Source organism: Nelumbo nucifera, chromosome 1 (assembly GCF_055504915.1).
Source record: "Nelumbo nucifera cultivar China Antique chromosome 1, China Antique-T2T, whole genome shotgun sequence".
In the NCBI taxonomy this organism is placed as follows: domain Eukaryota; kingdom Viridiplantae; phylum Streptophyta; class Magnoliopsida; order Proteales; family Nelumbonaceae; genus Nelumbo; species Nelumbo nucifera.
In genome coordinates this window covers 22,392,828-22,406,045 of record NC_142649.1, presented here as the reverse complement: position 1 = coordinate 22,406,045, position 13,218 = coordinate 22,392,828, and the positions used below count along the sequence as shown (strand labels likewise).

Genomic DNA, 13,218 nt, shown 5'->3' with positions numbered 1-13,218 from the left:
GTGTAGGAAAAATTTTAACTACAACTAGTTGAAGCATAGAATTCCAGTGCAAGTTGCAAAGAGCTCCATCAATCTTTGCCTTAATGTTGTCCTTACCTTGCCTCTTATTATTCCAGGTACTAGGAAGTTGTTTACCTCGGTAAATAGGGGTGTCAATGGACTGGTTTTGGGTTGGGCCCTATTCAAATCAAAATCAATTTGGACGGATTGGATGACCAATAAGACATATTGAATTGACCAGTCTATACTTAATGGTCCAAATTATTTATTAGATTGGATTGGCATTCATAATTGATTTATATTGGATTGGGTCGAATTGAACCAATATCTAATTCATTGGTAGAAGATAAGAATATAGGTGTTAATGGACTGGGTTTTGGTTGGAACCAATCTAAATTAAAACTAATTTGAACAAATTAGATGGACCAAACATTGAATTGGACTAGTCCAAAAATAGTCCAAAGTATTCATCTGATTGGATTGGACTTGGTCCATTTGTAATGGACTCATATTGGATCGGATTGGATTGAACCAAATCCGATCCAATTGACACCCCTACTGGTAAATATATTTATTTAAACCAGTGTTTTCTAGGAAAGTATTACTAAGATAAAATACATTTATCCATGTTCTTTTGCCTAGGAATGTTAGTTGGGCATGTGAGATAATTTCTAAAAGTACCCTAAATTTTGCAAAATAGTAAATATATTTTAGTCTCATATAATTTGGTTAATTTTCCTCCTCCATGGATAAGTGATTTACTAAAATGGGAGAAAGTAAAACATATATGAGAAAATGATTCAAAATTTACCCCCGGGCCAATCACATATGGCAATTACTAGATGAAGATACAAATAGTTGTAGATAAAGGATTGATTAAGTAAAGCCAAGGTTCAAAGTATTGATACTATATGCTTACCTTTGGGCATAATGTATTATCTCTTTGAATCTCTTACACATTTGTTTAAAGGTGTTTTCAAGAAATTGATGTTTTTATTGATTAAATTAAAACTAAAAACTAAAAAATATAAAAGCATGGGATAAAAAAAGGGGTTTTTATGATTCAGTCCACCCCTAGGTGGAGCTAAGATTTCCTATTGGTGGACTGATGCCAAAGCCTGTGGATTGATATCAAATTCATGGGTAGGATGTGGTTTATAGGGGGGTTGCAAAAAAAAAAAAAAAATCTGAGGGAGATTGCAGTCCAAAAATCCCAAAAAAGGGGTTGTTATGATTCAATCCACCCCTAGGGATTGATGCCCCGTGGATTGATGCCAAATTCATATGCAGGATGTGATTTATAAGGGGGCTACTAATAGACAAGGAGGGAACTGCAAAAAAACAAAAAATTATGAGGATTGCAGTCCAAAAATCCCTATCAATGCACCCCGTCATACTTTGAACCTTGAAAAGCAATTCAAAACTACGGGAGTGTTTTTGGTAATAGTTAAGTAGGTTAAGTAAATGGTTCAATCCCAATAAAAGAACAAAATACCCACGCATAGTCCTCCCGTACTGGATACGGGTCATCAGCCAGTCAATAATGAATGACAATCATTATTCTCCCAAGTCGCAAGTGAAAGTGAAACTGTGAAAGCTAGCTAAACTCTGACTATGAAGTCATCGTTTCTTCCAATGCATACAGACAATAGCAGTTGTCGGTTGTCACCGGACCTCCCTGCAGTTTTTCTGCAAACACACGCATCTCTCTCTTTCTCTCTCTAGTGCCCCATGAATCTCGTTGAATTGTACTGACCATTCCGTCTTTGCTTACACGGTTACACCAACGCCCGTTTTTTACTATAGTATAGATGTGGTTTCCTCATTCTTGTTAGATTTTTTCTGCATTGATTCTTGGACCCTTTTGGTCTTTGGAGTAGTTGAGCTGAGATGAGCTTCTAACTGCACTCTACAATGGTGGAAAAGAACCCCTTCACCCCTGTCTCCATAGCTCCCCTGTTCTTGCTCTTCTTCTCCTTTTCTGCATTTTCTTTAGCTGTCAATATTACCTACGACAGTCGTTCTCTCATCTTCGATGGCCAGCGAAAGCTCATTATTTCCTCTTCCATTCATTACCCTCGCAGCGTTCCTGGAGTGAGTTTCTTTCTTTTATTAAATTTGCTCTGTATCTGGATTATGTATTGCTTCTCTGTTTTCCTTCTTTTTTTTTCTCTGATAATGGTAGATGCTTAATGGAGTAGATGTGGCCGGGACTGGTTAAAACTGCCAAAAAGGGAGGGGCTGATGCAATTGAAACTTATGTATTCTGGAATGGACATGAGCTTTCTCCTGGCAATGTGAGTGTATCAAGGGATGTTTTATTGAGTGCAATTAGCTTCGAAATCAGCTCTCATTATTTTATTTTATTTTTTCTATATTATGTTCAGAAGAAACTTTAATTTGTTATCTTTGAAATTTGTAGTATTATTTCAAGAAGCGCTACAATCTGGTCAAGTTCGTGAGGATTGTTCAGAGAGCTGGAATGTACTTGATACTGAGGATTGGACCCCTTGTTGCAGCTGAGTGGAATTTCGGGTATATTTAGTGGCTATATATGGTCTAATTTTAATTTGTTTCGTTATAAAAGTGTACTTAATTTTTATTCTTATGTGCTTTTTAGCACTTTCAATTTTTAATTTGTGGATTAAAATCTTAATCATGTATTGATGGCACATTTGCAGTGGTGTACCTGTTTGGTTGCATTATGTGCCCGGAACAGTCTTCCGAACCGATAGCGAACCCTTCAAGGTATTGAACCGATATGCTCTTGTAATACTCAAGATGCTTATCAAGGGTGCATGTGTGTTCAATGTTTCAAAAACATCTAATGAGAGCTAAAATCCTTTCTAGAAATAATGGAGCAAAGATTTTCCTATAAGATATGTCGGTTTTGCTCTTTCTGATTCATGGGGCCTTTTGTCATTCAGAATCACATGCAGAACCTTACAACATTCATAGTGAACATGATGAAGAAGGAGAAACTTTTTGCATCACAGGGTGGTCCCATCATCTTGGCTCAGGCAAGTATAATGTGATCTGCAAACAGTTCAGTGGGAGTATTTTGTCATTGTAGGCTGATTTTTCTTCCCAAGGCTACTAACATTCAAAATCAATTCTGTTTTCATTTAATACCTATATCTTCATTATCTAAGCCTTTTTCCAACTATATGGGGTTGGCTACATGAATCCTGTTTTGCCATTCCCTTCTGTTCAGTGTCATATCCATTATTAAATTATGAACCCTTAAATCGTTTCTTATGTTTGATACCTGATAGACACTTGTGACTCTAAACAGACTTAAAAATGTGGAAACCCAGTCAAGCTAGATAAGAAAAATTAGAATTCATACAGCTTTTCTTACTTTCAAGATGACAAGGTTTGAAAATTAAGTAGGGCCCTTTCACTTCCTAGTTTCAAACAAAAGTATACAATTTCGGTTTTGGCCTTGCACGATTCTGGTCGTTGTTATGGATAAAAGAAATTATTGGGCTGTAGTGAAAGGGCTATTTCCAGGTGCACCTTGTATTGCTAAAGGTTGCATCTATAACTAGGTTCCCTCCCCTACCTAAACACCTTCAAAACTTCACCATTTCCCCATCTTAAACTCACCAATCACTTACCTAAACATGCTATAGCCATCCTAACTATTTCTTAAGCATTTGTTAGCCTATTTTCTTTTATAATCTACAAATTTCATAATTTTCATTGTTTCTCCTTCTTTACCCACCGCATTCCTTCCTACTGTGACTTCCTTTTTGTCATCCTATGTCATTGGACTCTTTCATTTCAAAAATTCCTTTTTAAATCTTATGCAATTGATATACTGAACCCATATCAGTAATGGCTGGGTAAAGGCTGGTGTGGATCCATATCCAACCAGGAAAGAGAAAACTTAGATATGAAATATTCTGAACTTGGTGCTGTAGTTTTTGTGGTTCATCATCTGAACCAATCAGGGATTCAAATCTCTCAACCTGGACAACATTGATCTAATTGCAACCATATTTAGCTCACTCCAATGAGGAGGGTAGGTGTCAGAGCAAGTTATCTGTTTTTTTTTTATAATTATGATTAACTTTATTGAATAAGAAAAAGAATGTTAAATATACAGATATAACAAGGGTAGCTCCTGCTACCATCCCAAATACATCTATTTCTTTAACATGCTAATCTGTTGGACCTCTGTGACCCCCCAGAAAATATTTGACCTGCTCACCCCTTCATTAGGTAACATATCTACTAGGCTGTTCCCTTCCCTTGGGGCCCACCATATTTGAGTTCTCAATCTCAGCTTCCCTAGCATTCTCTTTGTGTCTCTTAGAATGTTTCTATATCTCCATGGACCTGGATTACTATCTTATAAACAGTCTGTTTCTTGGAATTTCCTTCCACCATGATATCTCTAAAGTTTAATGAAGATGCCACCTTTAAGCCATAAAGGAGAGCTAACATTTCAGCCTTTAGTGCATCTTCCTGTTTAACTGGATCTATGTAAGGTACCAAAATCACTCCATTTCCATTCCTGATTACTCCACCAGTACCCACTCTACCGGAAATTCCTGACCTGCTTCCACCAAGCTGTCTGATTAAACCACCCTTATTGGGCTGTGCTTGGATAGTATGGAATGTGGGGAGTAGAAATGGAAATCAATTCCACCTTTGACGAAATTCCATGAAATTCAAATGATTACCCATCCACCCCAAGGGCTTGAAATCTATTCAAACAGTTACAGTATTGAGACTTAAATTCCACTCCACTACAGATTACAGAATTGGTACAAAACAAGGGAACCCTGAAGCTTGCAAATTAAAACACAAGTTAATGTTTGGACTTAGAAATTTGTCTCTATTAAATATTTTCTTCTGGATTTTTCATCAGCGCTTTAGGTATTTTAGTTAATTGTATTGATAGAGGATTATAATTATTTAATAGCCTTCATAATTTGACAACTTTAATGCGGAAAGTTTATCCAGGCCTAAAATATTTATGTATTTTTATGGTACTTATTTGTCATGGACTTTTATTAGCACATTTACTGTTTCCCTTTTTGGATGACCATGTTTTAAATGTTTACATTTGTATATTTTTATTTATTGTAGATAGAAAATGAATATGGGGACATTGAAAGGGTATATGGAAATGGGGGAAAGCCATATGCCATGTGGGCTGCAAGAATGGCTCTTTCTCAAGATATAGGTGTGCCTTGGATAATGTGCCAACAGTATGATGCTCCTGATCCTGTGGTGAGTGGTTCATCATTTTTTCTTTCTGCTTTTTAATATAAATGGCAATTTATCTGATTTTGCAAATTTTGTGTTTCTTTGTTTAAGTATTGACATAGGGTCATTATTGTCTTTTTACTTTCTTTGTATAAATATTGAATAGAGGGCTGATGGACCTATTCTTTTTTGGCTCACATGCAGTTGTCTTTCATCTTTTCTTCCTCCTCTTCTCTTCTCTATCTTCTCTATCTCTTCTTGATCAATTCTACTGGTCTGACACTTAAAAAGGTGTTATATAAAAGCTATTTATTAATATTTGTCTTTCACAATATGCATTCCTTAGTTGAACGATTCTGAATCTATATTCAAAACTCTTATTTTCTTTTGGGAATACCATCTAGGAGTGGATTTGGTGGGATTCACCAAGTTGAAATACAAAATAAAGCTTTTAAATGAGGGGGGCATCCTTCTCCTATTCAGTACACTCACCTTACTATTCAATAAATAGTCAAAATACATAAAGAGCCTTTTAATGAATATGGGAAACTAACAAAAAGTAAAATATTATGAAAGGAGAAGGAAAAAATGGATTAAGTTATTATATGGCCCTCTCTGGACATGATTGGATCAACTGAATTTTCTATGATAAGCTTAGACTTGCATGGACTCTCCTAAATGGATGAAATGTTCATGTCTACATTGGACACCAACACTCCATGGATTCTGGAGGGACACTTCTATGTGCCATTTTTCTTTCTCTCATTACTTAATTCATGTAAATGAACAATTAAGGTACAGATTGAATTCCTTTTTCCTAGGGAAAATGTTATTTAGTAATGAAGGAAAGCTTTTAAAAACTTTTTCTATAGAATTATAATGTTAAAATTTAACAAAATCTGGAGTATTTTAATAGTTTATGTTGGGAAATTAGTTTCAAAAAGAATGATTCTTAGGCGTATCTAAAGATATTGTCTTTAGAACGTGTTGAAATGTGTTATGTATAGCCGTAGGGGTATTTTTGTCCGTTCTTTATATTTTTATTATATGCTGCTGCCCTAAGTATAAATACTAACTTAGGTGCCTCCAGCCACAGTACTTTTGAATAGAACTCTTTTATTCTCTTTTCTCCTTTCTTCTTCCTTTCTATTTTTTCTTCCTTCTTCTTGCTGGACTACATGGTATCAGAGCACTAATCTAGGATCAAGCTTCTCAGATTAGTTTTTTCATCTAAAATCGGCTTTTTTTGACTGGAAGAATAATTAAAGCCTCAGTGGATTGAACTAGGCTCGTGCTTATGTGTTTTTTCTTTCTCTCTTGGTCGTTGTATCAAGAGGCTCTGTGGAGTTTTTGGTGGTAGACAAATGCAGTGAATAGCATTCTTTGGGGTTTGCCCCCTTTCTTATGGACTGTGGGTCAAGAGTTTATTGATGTACTCCAGGTATGTACTCTTACATTCATGTTTCAGTGTGCTATAGCTGTGAATATTTACAGTTTAGAGTTGTAGAGACTGGTTCTTTTTGTTGCTATAAGTTGATAGCTATTTGGCTAAGGTTTTCTGACCTCAGTCCTACTGAATTGGTTTATTAAAGCCTCTCTTTATTCAAAGGTGGCTGAAGCTCTGTTGTTTTCTTGTTTAAAGTGTTGTCCTCTGTCTAGTTGGCTTGTTGGACTATTTTTTGTTCTAATAACAGTGTTGTAGAGGTACAGAATCTCAGTTTTCTCAGTCCTGTTTTTGGGAAATCAGCAACAATACAGTGAGTCTAATGTCTATTGAAGATTTAGCATCTTTCAGTATTTCTTCTCCTCAAGGAACCCTGAATGGAGGGATGGACAACATACATTTCTCGATGCCTATCATTCCCTTTGATGGACTGAATTACTTGGAATGGTCAAAAGGCATCAAATTATATGTGACAGCTAGGGGAAAGGCTGGTTATATAAATGGGAAAGTAAAATAACCAAAATCTGGTACAGCTGAACATAATAGATGGGATCAAGAGAATAGTATGGTTATGTCATGGCTATTGGGTTCTATATTGCCGCATGTGAAGAAAACATAATATGGGCTAATACAGCTTGTGAGATTTGGGAACAGGCCAAGGAAACCTACTCAGAATAGAGACATTATGCTAAGATATACCAACTTCAAGCAGAATCATCTACTTGTAAGCAAGGAGACTGTAGCCTATCTTCCTACTATTCATCTCTTACCTCTATATGGAAGGAGTTGAGTCGTTATCAGGCGATTGAATGGAAAAATGATGAGGATGCTAAAGCTTATAAGAAACTTGTCTCTCAACGTGTATTTGCCTTCTTGTTGGGGCTGAACCTAGTTTATGAACCTCTCCGGTGCAGATTTTGGGAAGTAGTGAACTTCCCTTTGTACAGGAGGTATATGCCTTGGTTCAATTTGAAGAGAGTAGAAGAAATTTGATGAATGCTTCTGAGGGGGAGCAGCCAGTTGAACTAGCTGCAAGAGGGGGCAACACTGGAATAAAATAAAAGTGATTCAAGAAAGAATGATGATAAGGATAAACTATGGTGTACTCACTGTCAAAAGTCTAGACACACCTAGGAGACTTGTTGGGGGTTAGTTGGGAAACCCAAGTGGGCAACCAAGAATCAAGGTACTTCAAAGAAGCCTACTTAGAAGAAATTTTCCTCTACAAATCTAGCCACTTAAGATTCTAAGTCAAGTAACTTAACTACTGGTACTTCCCAAGAGCATTCTGTTGGTCTGTTGGTTTAGACCCTAAGGAAGACATCATTAACTCCTTCATAGATCAATTGGAACTATACGGTAGCACCCTGGGACAAATGGGTAGGTCAGCTCCTACCCCATCTACCTCCTTTGCATTTACATCAGGTAAAAGTGCTTCTGCATTTCATGTGTCTACTACCTCCATTCTAGATTCCCCTTGGATCATTGACTCAGGGGCATCTAATCATATGACTGGTAAGTCCAATTTATTTTAGACCTATACTCTTCTCTCTGGTATGGATAAAGTGAGATTAGTAGATGGATCCTTCTCCACCATTGTTGGTCAGGGATCGATATCTCTTCTTGATGGTCTTATCTTACCCCATATTCTCCATTTTCCAAACTTCCTATTAACTTGCTATCCATTAGTAGTATCACTCAATCCCTGAATTGTTGTGTAACATTCTTTCCTCGCTCTTGTGTTTTTCAAGATTTGGCCTCGGGGAGGAAGATTGGTAAAGGAGACATAGTTGATGGCCTCTACATTTTGGTGAATAAAGTTGGTCCTATGACATCAACTTTTGTGAGTCTTTTGAGTCAGTCCACTAAGAGTCAAGTGTGGTTGTGGCATAATTGCCTTGGTTATTTGTCTTTTGAGTCCTTGAAAGTTATTTTTCCTAATCTATTTAAGTCTGTCTCTACTTCTAAATTGCAATGTCAAACTTGTCAATTGAGCAAACATTGTAGAACAAATTTTCCTTTAAGTAATGAAAGATCCATTTTGTCTTTTCATGTTGTGCACTCTGATGTTTAGGGCCCAGTAAACATACCCACTGAGGGCGGATACAAGTATTTTATCAGCTTATGATTATTCTAGATATACCTGGATATATCTTATGCATTCCTGAGAAGAGGTGCCCTGAATTGTGAAGGAATTTCATTGCATGGTTTTTGTTCAGTTTCATGTTGAGATACAAACTTTTCAATCTGATAATGCAAAAAGAATATTTTCATCATGATCTAGTTGATTTCTTTGCATCCCATGGATCTCTTCATCGAAGATCTTATGCCAAAACACAACAACAGAATGGTGTTGCAGAAAGGAAGAAACGACATCTTCTTGAAGTTGCTCGTAGTATGATACTGCATATGAATGTTCCCAAGTGGTTTTGGGTTGACACTATGATGGATGTGGCTTATGTCATTAATCACATGCCCTCTCGTCTCTTACAATACAAGGCCCCACATCAACTCTTGTTCCCTCAATCTTCTTTGTTTTCTATTCTTGTGTGTGTGTTTGACTATAAATGCTTTGTTCATAATTTGTCTCCAAGTCGAGGTAAGTTGGACCCCAATTCTATCCTATATATTTTATTGGGTTACCCATCCTCCCAAAAAGGCGACAAATGCTTTAATCTTGTCTCTTGAAAGTACTTTGTATCAATGAATGTGTCCTTTTTTGAGTCTGATCCTTTCTTCTTGGCCTCTCCTCATGGGGAGAATAAGGTGCAGGAGGAAAGGCACGTTTCTCAAGTTCCATTGCCTTTCATTCCATGACTCCACTCCATTTCGTGTTTTTTCTAAGGTGCTATAAGGGACAGCTAAATTCAAAGGGTGTGGAGCAGCCAGAAACTATGCATCTAGCATCATTTGACTCCTTGGAGGAGGATCCAAGTACCCTTGTTCCCCTTGATGTTACTATTGATAATCCTATTGATGACCTTAATGTTCCCATCACTCATAGAAAGGGCATTAGATCATGTACTACTAAACATCCTATTGCCCATTTCTTATCTTATGAAAACATCTCACCCTCATTCTATGCTTTTTTGACCACCATTGATTGTGTCTCCATTCCCAAAAGTGTTGTATATGTCTTGTCTATCCCTAAATGGACAAATGCAATGGAGGACATTTGTGTTCTACACAAAAACAACACTTGGGAGTTAGTGGATCTTCTTGAAGGCAAAGAGCCGATGGGGTATAAACGGGTATTCACAGTGAAACACAAGGCTGATGGGATGGTTGAGAGGTATAAGGTCAAGTTGGTTGCTATAGAGAAGATGAGCAAAATGGCCCATAAGCTGTTTATCTTTTTTTATCTTTTATGTTCTTTGTTGTAATGGGCCTTAATCTGGGCTCTTATTCTTTCTTATGTTATGTTTTTAATTTTCTGCCCAACCAGGGACCTCTCTGTAAATTACTAAAGTTTAACTTAATGAAATGGATCAGGGGTGTAAGAGGAGATTATGTTCGAAAACCTCTCTCTGAACCTTAGTTGCCGCCACCTTCTTCTTCCTCTTCTCTCTTCTTGAAACCTGATTTCTGCTACTTTCTTTTGATTTTCTACAACTTTTTAAACAGTCCTTTCTTTTCAAAAGGTTGTTTTTCTTCTTGGTATCAGAGCAGGCTTGACTTTTTCTTTTTTTTTTTCACCTTTTTTTTCCCATACACAGTGTGTATGGAGAACTGAATTGGATGAATAGTTAAAGAAACCTATTTTAGCCCAGTTGTTAGTGGTTTTGGGAGAGAAGGGGACTGGTTTTGTTGTCCTCCTGACAGATTCAAGTGTGTTGCCCAAAACCCTAATTTTCTGGAGAAATCTGATTGCAGGCCCCACAGGGAGTTTGACTTGGGCGCTCAATGATTGAAAGTCTTCTCATCCTTCATCTTGAAGACCGATTCAAGTGGATTGGTATTCTGTGAAGTCTACAAGGAGCGGTTGAGATTTCTCTGTTTCTCCCGGGTTCCGAGTGTGATGCAGGTAGAAGGTACGACTGCATAGAGGTTGACTCACAACATAGTTTTTCTTCTGTCTTCATTTGTTGTTATTTGAAGTTGTTAGAAGTTATTTTCGAAGTATTTTAAGAAGATGAGCCCTTCAGAAGTTGAAAACAAGCATGTTGCTGAATCTGGACCGGTTTCGAGAGCCTCTGTAGAATCTCTACTGGTTGTGACCACAGTTAAGCTAGATGGAACTAATTATCTGGCTTGGTCACAATTAGTAAAAATTCATATCGGCAGTAGAGGCAAATGGGGTTTTATCTCCGGGAGCAAAAAGTCTCCCTCAGAAGATAATCCATCATATGAAAAATGGATGCAAGAAAATTATACTGTTATTGGATGGCTTGTGAACTCAATGCAACCGCAGATTTGTCAACACTATTTGTGGATGAATTCAGCAAAGGAAATTTGGGATAGTGTTGCTGAAACCTATTCCCAGAAATTAAATGTGGCCAGAGCTTACAAGTTGAGGAGTGATGTGAAGTATTTGAGACAGGGGGAGAAACCTTTAATGATGCTAAGACCTATAGGAAACTTTTTGAGAGAAACAAAGTGTTTGAGTTTTTGACAGGGCTGAATCCAAAGTATGACATCACAAAGAAAAATATCTTATCCAAGGATAGTGTTTCACTGTCTCAAGCCTATGCCTTGGTAAGTAGTGAAGAAAGCAAGAGACTTGTCCAGGTTCAAGGGGCTGGTCTAAATGATCACTTTGCTAATATGGGAGTGAAACCCAAGGGAGTTACGGGGACTCCAAGTAGCTTAGGGGAAGAAAGAAATTATTTGTGAGTACTGTAAGAGTAGAAACCACAATCTGCTGATTTGGTCAAGCTTCTTGTGAAAGGAAGAGGAGAAAGTTGTAGATTTCAGCAATAGGAAGAGAAAACGAAAGAAAAGAGAAGAAGGTCAACTAGGATTGTGTGTCGTAACCCTAGCCGCCAGCCCCTCATTCTATTTATATTTAACTTAAATATGAGATATTACAAAGATGCCCTTAGTAGGGCAGCAACTCAAACTAAATAGTTACAACTCTTTTAAAAATAAAAACTAATGGGCCCAAGGCCCAACAACTTCTTAATTTAAAAGAAAATAAACTAAACACAAATCAGCCCATTCAACACTCCCCCTCAAGTTGGGAGTAGATGTCACACATTCCCAACTTGCGTAGATCATGCTCCAGCTTATTCTTTGCAATGCCTTTTGTGAGAACATCAACAAGCTGCAGATCAGAAGAAATGTATGGAAGACAAACTTCTCCAGAAGTTACCCTTTCTCTAATAAAATGTCTATCTACTTCAATGTGCTTAGTTTGGTCATGTTGGACTGGATTATGGGCAATATTAATTGCTGCCTGGTTATCGCAGTATAGCATCATAGGTTCTTCTGCCTGCACACCGATTTCTTCCAACAGAGAACGGATCCAGAGAAGTTCTGAAACTCCATGTGCCATGGCTCTATATTCGGCTTCTGCACTTGATCTTGCCACAACTGTTTGTTTTTTACTCTTCCATGAGACTAGGTTACCCCCAACTAGGGTGCACACTCTTGAAGTTGATCTTCTGCCATCAAGGCATCCTGCCCAATCCGCATCTGTATAAGCCTCTAGCTTCAACTGTCCATGATCAGTAAACAATATGCCTCTGCCTGGATGTCCCTTCAAATAAGCAAGGATCCTGTCAACTGCCTTCCAATGCTGGTCTCGTGGAGCATGCATGTATTGACTCACTACACTTACTGCATAGGAGATGTCCGGTCTTGTCATACACAAGTATAGTAGCCGACCCACAAGTCTTTGGTATCTCCCAAGGTCCTTTACTGGTTCACCTTCTGATGCACTGATTCTATGGTTCTGATCAATGGGGGTGCTAGCTGCTTTTGTTCCAAGTTTCCCTGTCTCTTGGAGAAGGTCTAAGACATACTTCCTTTGAGAGATAAAAATTCCATGTTTCGATCTTGCAACTTCGATGCCTAAGAAGTATCTCAGTTCTCCAAGATCCTTAATCTCAAATTCCTTATGCAAGTTCCTCTTCAGACTATCAATCTCACTCAGATCATTCCCAGTGACAACAATATCATCCACATAAACAATTAGGATTGACACCAAAGATCCCCTGTGCTTCACAAACAAGGTGTGATCAGATTGTGTTTTGAGTGTAACCGAAAACAATTAGGGCCTTTTTGAATTGGTCAAACCATGCTCTGGGAGATTGTTTCAAGCCATACAGTGACTTCTTCAGCTTGCATACCTTTTCCTTTTCAGCATTATCATAAAAACCAGCTAGAAGATCCATATACACCTCTTCTTGTAGATCCCCATTTAGGAAAGTATTCTTCACATCCAGTTGAAACAAGGGCCAAGAGTATGAGGCAACAAGAGAAAGGAGTATTCGAACAGAGGTCATCTTTGCAACTAGTGCAAATGTCTCCAGATAATCAATGCCATAGGTCTGTGTGTACACAGATCATCAAATTTTCTTTAGTGCTGAAATCAAGAAGAGAGAATTTTGCAC

At 37.6% G+C, this 13,218-nt stretch overlaps 1 pseudogene across 1 annotated transcript in view; it reads left to right on the top strand.

Annotated features, from left to right (window-relative positions):
• The first annotated feature begins 1,585 nt into the window (after positions 1–1,585).
• LOC104605870 (beta-galactosidase 3-like) overlaps positions 1,586–13,218 on the top strand; it is a 46,993-nt pseudogene continuing 35,360 nt past the window's right edge. Inside the window, exons 1-8 of the transcript XR_016076217.1 lie at positions 1,586–2,094; positions 2,202–2,297; positions 2,423–2,535; positions 2,682–2,748; positions 2,928–3,020; positions 5,101–5,244; positions 7,448–7,614; positions 9,510–9,685. The product of XR_016076217.1 is annotated as a beta-galactosidase 3-like (transcript). The remainder of the gene's footprint in view (positions 2,095–2,201; positions 2,298–2,422; positions 2,536–2,681; positions 2,749–2,927; positions 3,021–5,100; positions 5,245–7,447; positions 7,615–9,509; positions 9,686–13,218) is intronic.